The following is a 19,515-nucleotide window of genomic DNA, read 5'->3' as shown; positions in this document are numbered from 1 at the left end:
ATATTACCCAAAGCAGTCTACAGATTTAATGCATTCTTTATCAATATACCCATTATACTTTTCACAGGTTTAGAACAAATAATCCTAAAATTCATAGGGAAGTATACACTAAAACAAGAAAATACTTGTGAAAGCTATTTCAAGAAAAAGAGCAAAGCTGGATTTTACATCCTCCCGGAATTTAGACTACAGCATAAAGCTCTAGTAATAAAACTATGGCATTGGCACAAAACACACATAGGCCATTGTAACAGAATACAGAGCATAGAAATAAACCCACGCATCTGTGGTTAATTAACACACAACAAGGGAGGCAAGAATATACAATCCATAAAAAACAATCTCAAGTAGTCCTGGAAAAATTGGACAGCTGTATCTATATCTAAAACAGTAGACTTTGATTACCTTACACTGTATAAAAATCCCAAGATGAGTTAAAGATCCAAATGTAAGACCTGAAAACAGCAAACTCTTAGAAGTGAACATAGATGAAACACTGTTTGAGATAAATCATAGCACAATTTTTTAGGATCTGTCTCCTAGGGCAAGAGAAATAAAAATAAACAAATAGGACCTAATTAAATCTAAAAGGATTTACATGCAAAGCAGACTTCAAAACAAAAGGTCAACTTCTGGAGTGGGGGAAACATTTGCAATTCATGACCGAAAAGGGACTAATATCCAAAATATACAAATAGCTTATGTTACACAATATTTAAAAACCTGAACACTCCAATCCAGAAATGGGCAGGAGTTCCCCTTGTGGCTTAGTGGAAACAATCAGACTAGTATCCCTGAGGACTCGGGTTCCATCCCTGGTCTCATTCAGTGGGTTAATGATCTGCCGTTGCAGTGAGCTGTGGTGTAGGTCCCATACGCATCTCATCTCGGATCTGGCATTGCTGTGGTTGTGGGGTGGGCCAGCAGCTGTAGCTCCGGTTCTGACCCCGAGCCTGGGAACTTCCATATGCTGTAAATGAGGCCCTCAAAAGCCAAAAAAAAAAAGGGCAGAAGACCTGAATAAACATTATTCCAAAGGAGACATACAGATGGCCCGCAGCTACATGAAAAGATGTCCAGCAAATTGCAATGCAATCAAAACAACTATGAGATACCACAAATATTTTTATGATTGTGATCCTTATGGATATATAAAAAATTACATGTAAATAAATACATATATACACACAGTTGCATTAGAAATCTCTTAGAAACGTACTGGAATAATAATACAGAGGGGCAGAGATGAAATGATGTGGGATGAGGAAAATGGTCTTAGCTGACTTTGCCTTAGTTGTAGTTTTACCTTTTGGAGAAATAATATTTTACATAGTTATCACACAGTATGACATCAGAATTAAAATGACTAAATTCAGTGAGAACGAGAACAAAATGTGTAGTTCTGAATGTACTTAATTTGTATTCTATTGATAAAAAACAGTAATATTTCCAGTAAATCTTGTAAAAATTCACCTTGGACTGTGTATTTCTATTGAGACATAGTCATGTAAAATACCTAGTAAATCCTTTAAATTTTACCCGTAATTATGCTCTTCATAGGCTTATAGTAATATTTTGAAATTAATACACAAGTATACTATTTAAGTAGAAAGGATTTGACCAAAAGAGGAGAAAAACTGTTTGAAGAGAATTTAGGTAAACACTGTATCATTTTTAATTCGGAGAATAAATGGAGGTTCATCTGGACGTGATTTATGTCTTCATATGTATGTGATTTAACTCATGTGGTTATGTGTATTTTATCCATTTCCATTGAAGTAATCTACAGGTGTTGACCTTCCTCTGAGAAATTACCATCCCATTTTCCCAGACCTTGTTCTCCAAATGCCGTTTCTCACTAAAAGTAAACTCGTGTCTTTAAAAACCTTGCCAATTCCAGGTCTAGGACAAGAGATGTTCATTATGGAACGTGTATTCAAACCAGGACAAGGAAACTCTACCAGAGGACTTGGTATCACTTTATTTTTAAATTTTTATTTACTATTCTCTATCTCCATTTTATTTTAACATTTTCCTTATTCAAGAACATCCTGGAGGCGTTCCAGTGGTATCTCATTGGGTTAAGAAACTGAGAGTCTCCGTCTGAATGCACATTCAATTCCTGGCCTTGTTCAGTGGGTTACCGATCCAGCATTGCTGCAAGTTGTGGTGTAGGCTTCAGATGCACCTGGGATTCCGAGTTGCTGTGGTGTAGGCCTGCAGTGGCTGCTTTGGTTCACCCCCTGGCCTGGGAACTTCCATACGTCTGTGCAGCCCTAGAAAGAAGGGGAAAAAAAAAAAACCAAGAAGCACCCTGGAAATCAAAGACAGAATACTTTTTTTTCCCCCAATTCAGCCAGTTCAGTAAAAATGACACCTACTGATTTAAATCTGAATTCTGAACGGGTGATGCTCGAAATAATATATTTTTGCTGTATTTGTATTCTGTTTCTTTTTTTCCTTTGATAATGAGAAGGTGTTCTTTTCCGGGCCAACTACCCACCCATTCTACCCAACTCTGCCTTTCTGAGGCAGGGGAAAGGTGCATCCTTGCCGGGGCTCCTGCCAGCGCCCCCTGGTTCCTCTGGCCAGCAGCCGGTGAAACGACGCTCCCTGCACATCATTAACCTTATGCTGTGTTCGCTGCACAGGGCGTCTTGGATTTGTTTATCAGGGCCCAGGGCTCCTCCACGCTCCTGCACCTAGGATCACTTTAGGATGAGGATGCTACAAGATTTGACTTGAGGAGAATGCCACTCCACAGTAATGATACACATTGAATATCAAAGAAAAGAACCTGGACAATATTTCACTGTGTTAAGTATTCTGATGACCCTGATGTTCCTCGTGGAAGAAAATCACAGTGGTTACGCTTCTTTCATCAACTTAAGGAACTGACAAGTTATTGTGGAGGCTGAAAAGCATACTTGAGCAAGAAATAGGGATCATTCTAATACAAACTATTTCAGGATAACCAAATAGAAGATGAGGAAAAATTCTTCCTGTATAAATATTCTAAGTGAAGATGCAGAAGTAGTGACAAGATACTAACGTTTTACTTCCTCTTATAGCAGCAGACCTGCAGAATGATTGTCAGTGATAGCTGAAGCCAGCAGATGACAGGCTGTGGAAGAATTGGTATTAGGAGACACTAACATACATGGATCCACTCATCAAAGGCCATGTCATAGGGAGTTCCTGCTGTGGCGCAGTGGAAACGAGAATGCGGCTTCAGTCCCCGACCTCGCTCAGTGGTTAGGGATCCCACATTCCTGTGAGCTCTGGTGTAGGTTGCAGATGCAGCCTGGATCCCACATTGCTGTGGCCGTGGCATAGGCTGGCTGCTGTAGCTTTCATTCCAGGCCTAGCCTGGGAACGTCCATATGCCTCAGGTGAGGTTCTAAATGAAGAAAACAAAAACCAAAAAAACTTCATGTCATGTAAAGGGCTACAGCCTCTAATAATGGCAGGTTCTAAATGAAGAAAACAAAAACCAAAAAAACTTCATGTCGTGTAAAGGGCTACAGCCTCTAATAATGGCACCCAGTTGTAAGAAATGACAACGGGGCCTCACAACCTCTGGGGTTTCCTAGACAAAAAACTGTACCTGGACTATATTGTTCTTTAAAGCTGATGATGCTCTGCTTCCCAATTTGGGGGCACAGGTGAGGAAACATTAAAAAGGGCGCAGTTAGGCATTCCTTCGTGGCACAGTGGGTTAGGAATCTGGTGTCACTGCAGTAGCTTGGGTTGCTGCTGTGGCTGGGGTTCAATTCCTGGCTCAGGAACTTCAAAATGCCTTGGGGCATCAAAAAATAATTAAAGAGCACAGTTAGCTGGTAGAATGATGGAAACAGTCCTAAACAAATGATCTATTTTCTGCTTTACACAAACAAGCAACGTCAAAAGTTTGGAAGAGATTTTTTTTTTTTCTTTTAGTCTTTTCTAGGGCTGCACCCGAGGCATGTGAAGGTTCCCAGGCTAGGGGTCTAATTGGAGCTGTGGCCGTCAGCCTACACCACAGCTCACCTCAACGCTGGATCCTTAACCCACTGAGCAAGGCCAGGGATCGAACCCGCAACCCATGGTTCCTAGTCGGATTCGTTTCCACTGAGCCACGGCAGGAATTCCCTGGAAGAGATATTTACTAAAAAGATGTATGAGGTAGATTCCATATAGGTATAATATGGAAATTCTTTTTTTGTTGGTGTTTTTTTAGGACTACACCCACTGTGTGTGTGTGTCCTTTTAGGGTAACGGAAATTCTGATTCAGATGATCTAAATCTGAAGTTCCTCTTGTGGCTCAGTGGTAAGGAACCTGACTAGTATCCATGAGGTTGCAGGTTCAATCACTTACAGCTCTGATTCGACCCCTAGCCTGGGAACCTCCATATGCCATGGGTGCGGCCCTTAAAATTGGAAAAAAAAAAAGTTATAAATCTTTAAAAATATATATTTCTTAGAGTTCCTGTTGTGGCTCAGTGGTATCAAGCCTGACCAAGATCCATGAGGATATGGGTTTGATCCCTGGACTTGCTGAGTGGGTTAAGGATCCATCGTTGCCATGAGCTGTGGTGTAGATCATAGACATGGCTTGGATCTTGTGTGGCTGTGGCTGTGGTAGAGGCCAGGAGCTGTAGCGCCAGTTTGACCCCTACCTGGGAACTTACATATGCCCCAGGTACAGCCCTAAAAAAAAAGTATACACACACACACACACACATATATATATTTCTCTCCAGAACATTGGAAAAGCATGGCTCCTGTCCATGTATTTAATGTTATTATTTTTGTAGGTATGTAACACATATGCCTTTTCATTAGTAAGTTCCATTTAGAGCAAAGCATTTCACCCTCCATGTCTCGTATTCTGCGTCTGAAGGTTCAAAAGACTAGGTCAAAATATTCATGGAATTCCCACGGTGGCACAGCAGTTTAAGATCTGATGTCTCTGTGGCAGCAAGGGTTTGATCCCCAGCTCAGTGCATTGGGCTGAGGATTCAGAATTGTAGCTGTGGTGTGTTGCAGCTGGGGCTAGGATTCCATCCCTAACCCAAGAACTTCCTTATTCCACAGGTATGGCCAAAATTTAAAAAAAAAAAAAAAAATTTAAGAAGAAGAGACTCCAAAACTTTCCAAAACCTGAAGCTTGAATTTCTCTTATGCTGGCAACTATCTACATAGTATTTGTGTCGTATTTACAAACATTTCCATAGCATTTTTATGTTGCATTAGGTGGTGTAAATAATCTAGGAAAGATGTAAAGTGCACGTTAGGGATGCTCAGAGTTTGATGTCCTTGGACTTTCTGGAAGCAGGTCCCTGTGGATACTGAGGGATGACTGTACACTCGTGATTATTTTTTAATGATATACCTTGCATTTTCTGTAAATAAGTTTTTAGAGTTACATGCATGAGGTGTAGGTTAAATTAGATGGTTCTGTACTGATATTTAACGTTCAAAGTTTGTGATTCATCTATGGGGTTTATTAAACTATTTTCTTTTTCCATATATATCTGACATTTTTCATTGTAAAGCAGTTATAGCAACTTTCATAAAATGTTCCTTGTATCAACAAATTTTGTGAATTTTGTTGTACTATTGTACTATATTTGATTTTTAGGCAATATGACATTACTCATTGTTTTGCGTTGGGTTTGTTTGTTTTCTTTAAGGCTTTACCCCTGGCATATGGACATTCCCAGGCTAAGGAACTCATTGGAGCCACAGCCAGTGGCCTAGATCGCTGCCACAGTAACACCATATCTGTGACTTATGCCGCAGCTTGCAGCAACATAAGATGCCTAACCCACTGATCTAGGCCCGGGATGGATGCTAGTCAGGTTCTTACCATGCTGAACCACACCAGGAACTCCTGTTCATTGTTTTTGATGTTTGCTGTGTTTTATTCTCTTTCTGGCTGTGGCATATGCAGCCGCTCAATGTGGGATCTCCGTTCCCAGACCAAGGATTGGACCCAGGCAGTAGCAGCAGTGACAGCCCTGAGTCTTCAACCACCATGGAAATCCCTGCCATGTTTTATTCTTAAAAATATTTAGTTTTCCCTTAAATTTTGGAGTAACAGATTCAAAAGTATCCTGCATGCAGAAGTACCAGGTAAATGTGCACGGAGAAATCTGGAGAAAGTAAATTGCACCGAATATACAAGCACTTCTTAACTGGGCCACTTATTAAAACTTTTTTGTTGTATGTTTCAAGAAAATGGAAGAATCAATCTTGATGTCAGAATACACCAGTATTGAAATGTGTAAAATCTACATTAAGAAAATTCTGTGTGGCACACGAAACTTCTCTGCTTCATCCACCTGGGGATGCCCCTGTGTTTTATCAGAAAAAAAGTATCTTCAGGGAGATCCTCTCCTGGTGCAGCGGAAAAGAATCTGACTAGGGGAGTTCCCGTCGTGGCACAGTGGTTAACGAACCCGACTAGGAACCATGAGGTTGCGGGTTCGATCCTTGGCCTCGCTCAGTGGGTTAAGGATCTGGCGTTGCTGTGAGCTGTGGTGTACGTTGCAGACGTGGCTCAGATCCTGCGTTGCTGTGACTGTGGTGTAGGCCGGCAGCTATGGCTTCGATTAGGCCCCTAGCCTGGGAACCTCCATATGCCGCAGGTGTGGCCCTAAAAAGCAGGGGGGAGAAAAAAGTTTCGGTGTTTTGTGGTGGTCTAGCAGTGAGGGATCTGTCGTTTTCACGGCTATGGCTTGGTTCACTGCTGTGCTCGAGTTTGATCCCTGCCCTGGAAACTGCATGTCCTGGGTGTGGCCCCCCACAAAATTTCCTTCAGAAATGTATGTATAATTCAGAACCAGATGCTTTATTAGATCACTCTCTCAAGGCAATAGACACAAAAACAAAAATAAATGAATGGGACAAATCCAATTTATATGTTTCTCACAGCAAAGGAAACCAGAAAAAGAAAACAAACCTATGGAATGTGAGAAAATATTTGCAAATGATGCTCCTGACAAGGACTTAATCTCCAAAATATAACAACAACTAATACAACTCAACAACAAAAGAACCAAATTGAAAGTGGGCAGAAGACCTAAATAGACATGTCTCCAAAGAAGACTTGTGGGTGGAAAGTAGGCACATGAAAAGATACTCGTGGAGAAAAGGGAACCCTCCTACACTGGCTGGTGGGAATGTAAGTTGGTACAACCATTATAGAAGAAACTATAGAGTTTCCTTAGAAAAGTAAAAATAGGAATTCCTCTTGTGGCTCAGCAGTAACGAACCTGACTAGAATCCATGAGGCCGTGGTTCAATCCCTAGCCTTGCTCAGAGGGTTAAGGATCCAGCCTTACTGTGAGCTGCGGTATAGGTTGGAGAAGTAGCTTGGATCTGCTGTGGAGGTGGCTTAGGTTGGCAGCTACGGCTTCAATTTTACCCATCCTCAGAACTTCCATATGCCATGGTGTGGACCTAAAAGGAAAAATGAGTTCCCGTCGTGGCACAGTGGTTAATGAATCCAACTAGGAACCCTGAGGTTTCGGATTCAATCTCTTGCCTTGCTCAGTGGGTTAAGGGACCGGCGTTGCCGTGAGCTGTGGTGTAGGTTGCAGACGTGGCTCGGATCCTGCGTTGCTGTGGCTCTGGTGTAGGCCGGTGGCTATGGCTCAAATTAGACCCCTAGCCTGGGAAACTCCATATGCCGTGGAAGCAGCCCTAGAAAAGCAAAAAGACAAAAAAAGAAAAAAAGAAAAAAAAAAAAGAAAAGTAAAAATAGAATTACCATATGAGGTGTTCCCTCATGTTTCAGCGGAAAGGAATTTTACTAGCATCCATGAGGAAGCAGATACAATCCCTGGCATTGCTCAGTGGGTTAAAAATCTGGCATTGCCATGAGCTGAGGTGTAAGTCACAGGCGTGGCTCTGTGTTGCTGTGGCTGTGGCATAGGCTGGCAGCTACAGCTCCGATTAGACCCCTCGCCTGGGAACCTCCATATGCCACGGGTGTGGCCCTAGGGAAAAAAAAGAATTACCATATGATCCAGGAATGCCATCTCTGGGAATATCTCTGGATAAAACAATAATTCAAGAAGAGGAATTCATGAAGTATCCCGCTGTAAAGCAACAGGTTACAGATCTGGCGCTGTGTCTGTTTTGATGTGGGTGTTCTGATGCGGATTTGATCCTCGGTCCAGCACAGTAGGGTAAGGATGTGGCATTGCCACAGCTGAGAAGTGGACTGCTTCTGCAGCTCAGATTGATTCCCAGCATGGGAAATTTGTTATGCCACAGGTACAGCCATGAAAAAAATAAATAAAAAGGTGTTCTGTTGTGGCACAGTGAGTTAAGGATCCAGCATTGTCACTGCAGTGGCTTGGTTTCACTGCTGTAGCTCAGGTTCTATCCTTGGCCCAGGAACAGCCATTTGCTGTATGCTCAGCCAAAAATAAATACATAAATACATACGTAAATAAAATAAAGCAAAAAGATAACATTAGTCCTATGTTTGTAGCACCACCACTCATAATAGCCAAGACATGGAAACAACCCTAATATCCTTTGACAGATGAATGGATTAAAAAGATGTGGTACATATATACAGTGGAATACTAGTCAGCCATAAAAATGAAATACTGCCATTTGCTTCATCGTGGGTGCAACTAGAGATTATCATATACAGTAAAGTAAGTCAGGGAAAATAAATACCATGTGATATCACTTATATGTGGAATCAAAAATATGGACCAAATGATCCTGATATAAAACAGAGACTTAAACACACAGAGAATAGACTTGCGGTTGCCAAGAGGGATGAGCAAAGAGAGGGGGTGGACTTGGAGTTGATGGTCAGCAGATGCAAACTCTATACAGAATGGACAAACAACAATATCCTATTTTACAGCACAGGGAACTAGATCCAATCTCTTGCAATAGACCATGATGGAAAAGACTAAAAGAATCTGTAGGAGTTTCCATTGTGGCTCAGCGGAAACGAATCTGACTAGTATCCAGGAGAACGCAGGTTCAATCCCTGGCCTCTGACAGTAGGTTAAGGATCTAGTGTTGCTGTGAGCTGTGGTGTAGGCCAGCAGCTGCAGCTCTGTTTTGACCCCTAGACTGGGAACCTCCATATGCTGCGGGTGCAGCCCTAAAAAAAACCAGACAGACAAAAAATATTTTTTTTTTAAATAGAAAAAGAAAACATAACAACCAACACTGCAGAAATAGAAAAAATCTTACAGGCATAATATGAACAATTACCTGCCAAAGAAATCAGCAACCTAGAGGAAATGGACAAGTTTCTTGAATCATAGCCCTCCAAACGTAAATCAAATAAATTGGAGTTCCCATTGTGGCTCAGCGGTAATGAATCAGACTAGTATCCATGAGGATTCGGGTTTGATCCCTGGCCTCAGCTAAGGGGGTTAAGGATCTAGCATTGCCGTGAACTGTGGTGTCTGTTGCAGATTCGGCTTGAATCTGCATTGCTGTAGCTATGACGTAGGTCAGAAGCTGTAGTTCTGATTTAACTCCTAGTCTGGGAACTTCCATGTGCTACAGGTGCTGCCCTAAACAGACAAAAAAAAAAAAAAAAATATATATATATATATATATATATTTATTTATATATATATAAATAATGTGAACATAATGTGAACATACTGATCACTAGAAGTGAAATAGAATCTGTAATTTTTTATATTTTTATTTATTTATATATATATATATTTTTTGTATTTTTGTCTTTTTTAGGGCCACACCTGTGGCATATGGAGTTTCCCAGGCTAGGTGTCAAACTGGAGCTACAGCTGCCAGCCTACACCACAGCCACAGCAAGTCTTTCGCCCAGCCAAGTCTTTCGACCTACACCACAGCTCATGGCAACGCTGGATCCTTACCCCACTGAGCAAGGCCGGGGACTGAACCCACAACTTCATGGTTCCTAGTCGGATTCGTTTCTGCTGCACCATGACAGGAACTCCAAAATTTGTAATTTAAAAACTTCCTACCGGAGTTCCTGTCGTGGCACAGTGGTTAACGAGTCTGACTAGGAACCATGAGGTTTCGGGTTTGATCCCTGGCCTTGCTCAGGGGGTTAAGTATCCGGCATTGCCGTGAGCTGTGATGTAGGCTGCAGACGCGGCTCGGATCCCGCATTGCTTTGGCTCTGGCATGGGCCAGTGGCTACAGCTCTGATTAGACCCCTACCCTGGGAACCTCCATATGCGTGCAGCAGGTGCAACTCTAGAAAAGGCAAAAAAATAAATAAAATAAATAAAAAATAAAAAAAAATAAAAACTTCCTACCAACAAAAATCCAAGCCCAGATAGCTTCAGAGGTGAATTTTACCAAACAAAAAAGAACCTATATTAATGCCTCTCAAACTCTTCCAAAAAATTGAATTGGAGAGAATACCCCCAAGGACATCCTATGAAGCCACCAAAACGCTGATATGAAGATAATTAATGATACCACCAAAAGACAAAAGTATAGGCCATTATCTTTAATGAATATAGATGCAAGAATTCTTGACAAAATATTAGCAAAGTGAAGCCAACAATACATGAAATAGATCCCACACTATGATCAAATTGGATTCATGCCAAATTCACACAAGTGGCTCAACATTTGAAAATCAATTTGAGGGGTTCCCATTGTGGCTTAGTGGTTAACGAATCTGACTAGGAACCACGAGGCTGCAGGTTCAATCCTTGGCCTTGCTCAGTGGGTTAAGGACCCGGCGTTGCCGTTAGCTGTGGTGTAGGTCACAGACTCGGCTCGGATCCTGCGTTGCTGCATCTCTGGTGTAGGCCGCAGCAACAGCTCTCATTAGATCCCTAGCCTGGGAACCTCCATATGCATGCAGCAGGTGCAGTCCTAGACCCCACAAAAATCAATTTGATATACCCAATCATCAAAAGACAAGACAAGACTTCCCTTTTCGGCTCAATGGGTTAAGAACCTAAAACAATGTCCATGAGGATGCAGGTTCATTTCCTGGCTGTGATCAATGGGTTCAGGATCCAGCCTTTCCACAAGCTGCAGCCTAAGTCACAGATGAGGCTTGGATCCAGTGTTGCTGTGGCTGTGGTGTAGGCCTGCTGCTGTAGCTCTGATTTGACCCCTAGCCTGGGAACTTCCATATGCTGCAGGTGTGACCATAAAAAAATAAAATAAAAAAGACAAAATGGAGTTCCCTGTTGATGTATCACTTTTGGATTCAGTGCTGTTAGTGCTGTGGCTTAGGTTCAGTCCCAAGGTTGGGAGCTCCAGCATGCTGTGAAAGTGGCCAAAGAAAAAATGGGATTTAAAAAAGACATTGATGGGATTAAAACAAGGGTTTAAAAAAGAAGGGGAGTTCCCATTTTGGCACAGTGGAAACGAATCCAACTAGGAACCATGAGGTTGTGGGTTCGATCCCTGGCCTCGCTCAGTGGGTTGAGGATCTGGCATTGCTGTGATCTGTGGTGTAAGTCACAGATGTGGCTTGGGTCCTGCCTTGCTGTGGCGGTTGGTATAGGCTAGTAGCTATAACTCTGATTCAACCTCTAGCCTGGGAGCTTCCATATACCTCAGGTGCGGCCCTAAAAAGCAAAAACATAAATAAATAAATAAATAAATCAGTTGCATTTTTTTTTACAATAATAATGAAATATCAGATGAGGAATGTAAAAACAAAGAAACTTTTAAAAATTTCACCCCACAAAAATAAAATATTTAGAAATAAACCTGACCAAAGAGGAGAAAGACTTATAAACTGAGAACTATTAAACATTAATATAGGAAATTAAAGATGATTTACATAAATGGGTAGATAGCGTATGCTCTTGGATTAGAAGAAATAATATTGTTAAAATGACCAGAATCCCAAAGTTATCTACACATTTAATGTGACCCCTATCAAATTACCTATGGCATTTTTTCACAGAACTAGAATAAATAATTCGAACATTTACATGGAACAATAAAAGACCCAGAATTGCCAAAGCAATCCTGATGAAAAAGAACAAAGCAGGAAGCATGACTCTCCCAAGACTTCATACAATACTGCATAGCTACAGTAGTGAAAACAGTGTGATAATGTTGCAAAAACAGATATATGGATCAGTGGAAAAGAATATAGGGAGTCCAGAAATAAACCCAGAAACCTACAGTAAAATAATCTTCAACACATGAAGCAAGCATATACAATGGGAAAAAGACAGTCTCTTCAGTAGCGTTGTGTGACCAGTCGTACAGCCACTTGAAAATCAACGAAGTTAGAACACACCCTCTCAACATTCACAAAAATAATCTCAAAATGGCTGAAAAACTTAAACATAAGACATGACACCATAAACTAAAAGAGAGCATAGTCAAACATTCTCTGACATAAAAATCATACCACTGCTTTTGTAGATCATTCTCCCAAGGCAATAGAAATAAAAGCAACACTAAAAAAAGGGGGGGGGGGAACCCAGTCAAACTTAAAATCTTTTGTATAGGACAGGAAACCACAAACAAAACAAAATGACAACATACAGAATGGGAGAAAATATTTGAAATGTGATCAACAAAGAGGCTATTATCCAAAATATAGAAAGAGCAGGTCCTTGGTGGCTCAGTGAGTTATGGATCTGCTGTTGTCACTGCTCTGGCATGGGTTTGATCACTGACCTGTGAACTTCCACATGCCTTGGGCATGACCAAAAACAAAAACAACACGAGAACCAAAGCAAAACATAGGAACAGCATATAGGGTTTCCCATTGTGGCTTAGGGGTAAAATATCCAACTAGTATCCATGAGGATACAGGTTTAATCCCTGGCCTTTCTCACTAGGTTAAAAGATCTGGCATTACTGTGAGCTGTGGTATAGGTTGCAGATGTGGCTTGGATCTGGCGTTGATGTAGCTGTGGCATAGGCCAGTGTCTATAGCTCCTTTTTTTTTTTTTTTGTCTTCTATTTAGGGTTGCACCCATGGCTTATGGAGGTTCTCAGGCTAGGGGTTAAGTCAGCGCTACAACCCCCCAGCCTACACCACAGCCACAGCAATGCAGGATCTGAGCCTCGTCTGTAACCTACATCACAACTCAAGGCTACACCAGATTCTTAACCCACTGAGCGAGGCCAGGAATCAAACCTGAAACCTCATGGTTCCTAGTCAGATTGGTTTCCGCTGTGCCACAATGGGAACTCCTCTGATTCAACCCCTAATCTGGGAACTTCCATATGCTGAGGGTGCGTCAAAAAAGAAAGAAAGGGAGGGAGGGAGGAAGGAAGAAAACAGCACAATATAACTCAATTAAAAAAAAAAAACCAAAAAAAACCTCATGGACTTTCTGTGTGACTTGCAGCATAACTCCTTGGCATTGCTTCTACAGTGGCTGTGGCTCGACCCCTGGCTCAGGAACTTCCATATGCCACGGGTGTGGCTACTTGTTTAAAAAAAAAACAGGAGTTCCCGTCGTGGCTCAGTGGTTAACGAATCCAACTAGGAACCATGAGGTTGCGGGTTCAATCCCTGGCCTTTCTCAGTGGGTTAAGGATCCAGCATTGCCCATGAGCTGTGGTGTAGGTTGCAGACACAGCTCAGATCCTGCATTGCTGTGGCTCTGGCATAGGTCAGCAGCTACAGCTCTGATTAGACCCCTAGCCTGGGAACCTCCATATGCCGTGGGAGCGGCCCTAGAAAAGGCAAAAAGACAAACAAAAAACAAAAAACAAAAAAATACTCGGGAGTTCCTGTGTGGCTCTGCAGATTAAGAACCCAACATAGTGTCCATAAGGACGCGCTGGGTTCAATCACTGGTCTTGCTAAGTGGGTTAAGTAAATGGCATTGTTGCAAGCTGTGGTATAGGTCAAAGATTTGGCTGGGATTTGGTTTTGCTGTTACTATGTGGTATAGGCCGCAGCTGCAGTTCCAATTAGACCCCTAGCCTGGGAATTTGCATATGACCCTGGTGTGGCCATAAAAGGAAAAAAGAAAACAAACAAAAAAAAAACTGGGCAAAAGACCTCAAAAGACATTTTCCAAAAGAAGACAGTTATCCAAGAGGCACATGAAAAAATCCTCAATGTCTTAAACTACTAGATAAATGCAAATCAAAACCACAATGATCATTGTGCAACTATAAATGAAAAAAAATTCATTGAGCAAAAAAAAATGCAATGAGCTTTTACCTCACACAGGTCAGAAAAGCTATCATCAGAAAGTCTAGGGCGGTGGGGGGATGCACTGGGGTTGTGGGATGGAAATCCTATAAAATTGGATTGTGATGATCATTGAGCAACCACAAATGTAATAAATTCATTGAAAAAAAAAAAAAAAGAAAGTCTACAAATAGGGAGTTCCTGCTATGGTGCAGTGGACTTAGAATCCAACTGCAGAAGCTCTGGTTGCTGTGGAGGTGTGTGTTAGCTCCCTGGCCCTGCACAGTGGTTTAAAAGATCCAGTATTGCCTCAGCTGCAGTATAGGTTGCAGCTGTAGCCCAAATTTGATCCCTGGCCCAGGAACTTCCATATACAGGGTGTTTGGCCATAAAATAATAGATGTAAACCTATGCAATTGTCCACTTATTCTTGTGTGGGTTTTGGTATGCTGTGCCTTTCAAGGAATTCATCCCTTTCATTTTGGTTATCATATTTATGGTCTTATATATTCTCATATACTTCATTATTCTTTTTATGTCCATGATATCTATGGTGCTGTTTTCTCTTTCTGCTTTTTTCTTTTATTTATGTATTTGCTTTTTTTTTTTTTTTTCCCCAGAGCCATACTCGTGGCATATGGAGGTTCCCCGGCTAGGGGTCTAATTGGAGCTGTAGCTGCCGGCCTACGCCACAGCCACAGCAACACCAGATCCGACCTGCGTCTGCGACCTACACCACAGCTCACAGCAACGCTGGATCCTTAACCCACTGAGCGAGGCCAGGGATCAAACCTGTAACCTCATCGTTCCTAGTTGGATTAATTTCCATTGCACCACGACGGGAACTCCTTTCTTTAAATTTTATGGCTGCACCCACCTACAAATAATAAATGCCGCAGAGGATGCACAGAAAATGGAACTGTTGTACACCGTTGGTGGAAATGTTAATTGGTACAGCCACTATGAAAAACAACGTGGAGTTTTTTTTACTCAGCCATAAAATATTACTCTGCCATCAAATGAATGAAACATTGCAATTTGTAGCAATGCAGATGAACCTAGAAAATACTATGCTTAGTGAAATAAGTCAAAGACAGAGAAATACTATAGTCTATCACTTATATTTGGAATCTCAAAAACAGAACAAATGAGTCTGGAGACAAAACAGAAGCAGACACATAGATATAGAAAACCAACTTATAGTTAACAAGTGGGAGGGGAAGGAATCCCCTTGTGCTGCAGCAGATTAAAGATCCAGTGTTGTCACTGCACTGGCCTGGGTTGCTTCGGTTGTGCTGGTTCAGTCCCTGGCCCAGGAACTTCCACATGCCCCAGGCTTGGCCAAAATAAATAAATAAATAAAGAGGAGAAGAAAGGAGGGAGGGACAAATGAGGAGTATAGGATCATCAAATATAAACTACTATACCTAAAATAGGTAAGCAACAACAATGTACTGTATTCACAGGGAATTATAGTCAATAAATTGTAATAACCTATAATGCAGTATAATCCTTAAAAAACTGAATCGTTATACTGTACCTCTGAAATTAACACAATGTTATAAATCACGTATAATAAAAAAATGGTAAAAACCTTAAATTTTATGTTGTATGTGTTTTTGCAATGATTGGGAAAAACCTGAAAATATGTCTTTATGAATGCATAATCTTTTTTTTTTTTTTTGTCTTTTTGGGGCTGCACCTGTGGCATATGGATTTCCAGGACAGAAGTTGAATCAGAGTTGCAGCCACCGGCCTACATCACAACAGGAGCCAAGCCTTGTCTGCAACCTACCCCACTGCTTACCACAATGCTGGATCCTTAATCCACTGATCAAGGCCAGGGATCAAACCTGTGTCCTCATGGATACTAGTCAGATTCATTTCTGCTGAGCCACCAAATGAATTCCAGAATGCAAAGACTTTTTTATTGAAACACTTAATGGAGTTTCTGTGTGGCACAGTGGAATTGAATCTGACTAGGAACCATTAAGGTTTGGGGTTTGATCCCTGGCCTTGCTCAGTGGGTGAAGGATCCAACATTGTGATAAGCTATGGTGTAGGTTGAAGATGCAGCTTGGATCTGGCATTGCTTTGGCTGTGGTGTAGGCTGGGAGCTGTAGCTCCAATTCGACCCCTAGCCTGGGAACCTCCATATGTCATGGGCGCAGTCCTAAAAAGCAAAATAAATAAATAAATAAATAAATAAATAAAAAGAAACACTTTATGTCAAAGCACAGTCTTTCTGAAAAACTAAAGACAGAGTTATCATATGAACCAACAATCCCACTCCTGGCTATGTAACAAGACAAAACTATAATTCAAAAAGATAGAAGTTCCCGTTATGGCTCAATGGTTAACAAATCTGACTAGGGACCATGAGGTTGTGGGGTCGAACCCTGGCCTCACTCAGTGGGTTAAGGATCTGGTGTTGCCATGAGCTGTGGTGTAGGTCACAGACACGGCTTGGATCCAGCATCGCTGTGGCTCTGGCATAGGCTGGTGGCTACAGCTCTGATTAGACCCCTCCATATGCCTTGGGTGTGGCCCTAAAAAGACCAAAAAAAAAAAAAAAAGATAATGTACCCCTATATTAATAGCCACATTATTTATGACAGCCAAGACATGGAAACAACCTAAATGTCCATCAACAGATGAATGAACAAAGAAAATGTGAGTTGTAGCTCAGCAGGTTAAGATCCCAAAATAGTGTCCATGAGGATGCGGGTTTGAACGCTGACTTCACTTAGTGGGTTAAACATTCACTTGTGGGTTGCCACAAGCTGCTGTGTAGGTTCAGGTGCAGCTCAGATCTGACATTGCTTTTGTGTGGCCTAGGCTTCAGCTGCATCTCCAATTCGATCCCTAGCTTGGAAAATTCCATATGTTGAAGGTATGATCCTAAAAAGAAAAAGAGACGAATTCAGCAAAGTGGATGAATTTAGAGATTATGCTAAATATGTGAGAAAGAGAAAAGAAAATACCAGATGATGTCACTTATAAGTAGAATCTAAAATATGACACAGGGAGTTCCCATCGTGGCGCAGTGGTTAACAAATCCGACTAGGAACCATGAGGTTGCAAGTTCGATCCCTGCCCTTGCTCAGTGGGTTAACGATCCGGCGTTGCTGTGAGCTGTGGTGTAGGTCGCAGACGCGGCTCAGATCCTGCGTTGCTTTGGTTGTGGTGTAGGCCAGGGACTACAGCTCCGATTAGACCCCTAGCCTGGGAACCTCCATATGCCACGGGAGCGGCCCAAAGAAATGGCAAAAAGACCAAAAAAATTTTTTTAAATAAAAAATAAATAAATAAAAAAATAAAATATGACACAGGAGTTCCCGACGTGGCTCTGTGGTTAACGAAACCAACTAGGAACCATGAGGTTGCGGGTTCAATCCCTGGCCTCGCTCAATAGGTTGGGGATCTGGCACTGCCGTGAGCTGCGGTGTAGGTCACAGATGCGGCTCAGATCCTGCGTTACTGTGGTTGTGGTGTAGGCCAGGGACTACAGCTGTGATTAGATCCCCTAGCCTGGGAACCTCCATATGCTGCAGGAGCCGCCCTAGAAAAGGCAAAAAGACAAAATAAAATAAAATAAAATATGACACAACTGAACTTAAAAAACAGACTCACCGACAGAGAACAGACTTTTGGTTGCCAAGGATGAATGGGTGGGGAGGGATGGATTGGGAATTTGGGGTTAGTGGTGCGACCAAGAAGGGTGGGGTAGCACTGGATGTAGGAGACAGCTGGAGGCGGTGGCAACCTGTGGTTTAGGAAACACCCCCTAACTTAGACCCCTTCCTCATGCCACAGGCTGTGTCCCCTAAACTGGCTCAGGCGTCAGAGTCCTGACTTGACCCAGTACACGAAATCCGGAATGTTAGCCTCAAAGGTGAGTCCTGCCTTTTTGGCCCTCACTTCAGTCCAGAAGTGCACTTCTGGGCAAGGCCAACGAGACCCTCTGCTCCTGGCCCCCTTGAGTCCTCCTTCCTTGGTGCAGAGGACACTCTGAGAAGAGAAGGAAAGAAAAGGTTTGTGGAGCGGTTTCGGGGTGTCGGAATTCAGCGTCCTTTCCAACACTCTGCATTCCTGCCAGGACCTTTGTGCGGGTCCCCAGGACAGGAAGGAGCCCAGAAGGTATGGCCTTCCCCATCTCCTGTATTCCTCCAGCACTGTGGCCTTGAGACACCCTCTCTACTTCTGCCCTCAGCCATGGGGACTGATCTTTTCCGGAAGAGGTGAGAGCATGGAGGAGGTCAAAATGTGGCAAGAACAGCACAGAACAAACCCTGGGGACCTGTGAGCAGTTTCCTTGCTCTGGAGGGGGTTTCCTGTCAGGCTGAGGAGCCAGGGGTTGCCCAGAGCATAACTCTGTTGTGTTATATAGACAAGGGATGATAATGTAGGCCACAAAGGAAGACAGTTTTTAGGTGTACAAGCAGTCCCAGTAAGGAGCTATCAGGTGGAAGACGAGGAATTTGACTGAGCTTGTGCAAAACACATACTTAGGTGATTGACAGAGACATCAATGTTTTAATGGACAGGGGACCTAACACATCCAGAGTAAGGTCCTGGAGATACACTCCATCTGAGTAGGCAGACAGCAGGCACCATGTAGCAGCAGTCTTCCCTATTGGGGAAGAGAGGAAGGTTACCTGCTTTAGACGAATTTCAGGATGGATCACTGGTTATCAGGGAAATGAGCACAGGGAACATGCTCCTTACAATTGATAGTTGATAACTATCAAAGTGAAGAATTTCTGATCTAAATACTAGAATAATCACTAGCTGGGGCTGAGGCAAGTATCTAGGCATTTACCTATTAGGCTTTATTATTAAGAGGGAAGTTCAGCCATGTGAGTAGAGCACAGGTGAATCAGATTGGTAGGGCAGGGGACATAGAGAGAGTCAAGAAAATAGCCATCATGGGTGACCTGATCATACATCAGTGTTTCTCACTCAGTTGGGCACAATCACCTACTGTACAAGCAGGAGACCCCTTTCTTTTCTTTTCTTTTTTTTAATTTTGATTTTTAGCATATGGAGGTTGCCAGGCTAGGGGTCTAATCAGAGATACAGCTGCTGGCTTACACTACAACCACAGCCACAGCCAACTCAGACCCAAGCCTTGTTTGTGACCTACACCACGGCAATACTAGGTCCTTAATTCACTGAGCGAGGCCAGGAATCAAACCCACAACCAAATGGTTCCTAGTCGGCTTCGTTTCCACTGGGCCACGACTGGAACTCCTGAAGGCCCTTTCCTTGAGGGAACATAAGTAGCCCTGTTCCTATTGTCCAGCTGCTACAGTGTTGCCTGTAATGGTGCCTGTATCTCTTTTCCATATTACCAGTATCAGACATGTTTCTTTTCTCCTCCCTGATCACAGCTTACAAAATGTCT

The 19,515-nt window shown here is 42.4% G+C and overlaps 1 protein-coding gene across 1 annotated transcript in view; it reads right to left on the bottom strand.

The window, feature by feature from the left end:
- Positions 1-19,515, bottom strand: part of LOC110261339 (zinc finger protein 444) — a 996,914-nt gene that overhangs the window by 933,049 nt on the left and 44,350 nt on the right. The window lies entirely within an intron of this gene.

Source organism: Sus scrofa, chromosome 6 (genome assembly GCF_054392235.1).
Source record: "Sus scrofa isolate SSC_HxYL_T2T_F1_AM1 chromosome 6, Sscrofa_HxYL_maternal_Yorkshire_Landrace_v2.0, whole genome shotgun sequence".
NCBI lineage: Eukaryota > Metazoa > Chordata > Mammalia > Artiodactyla > Suidae > Sus > Sus scrofa.
Note: the sequence above shows the minus strand (reverse complement) of the source record. Positions and strands in the feature narration are given on the sequence as shown.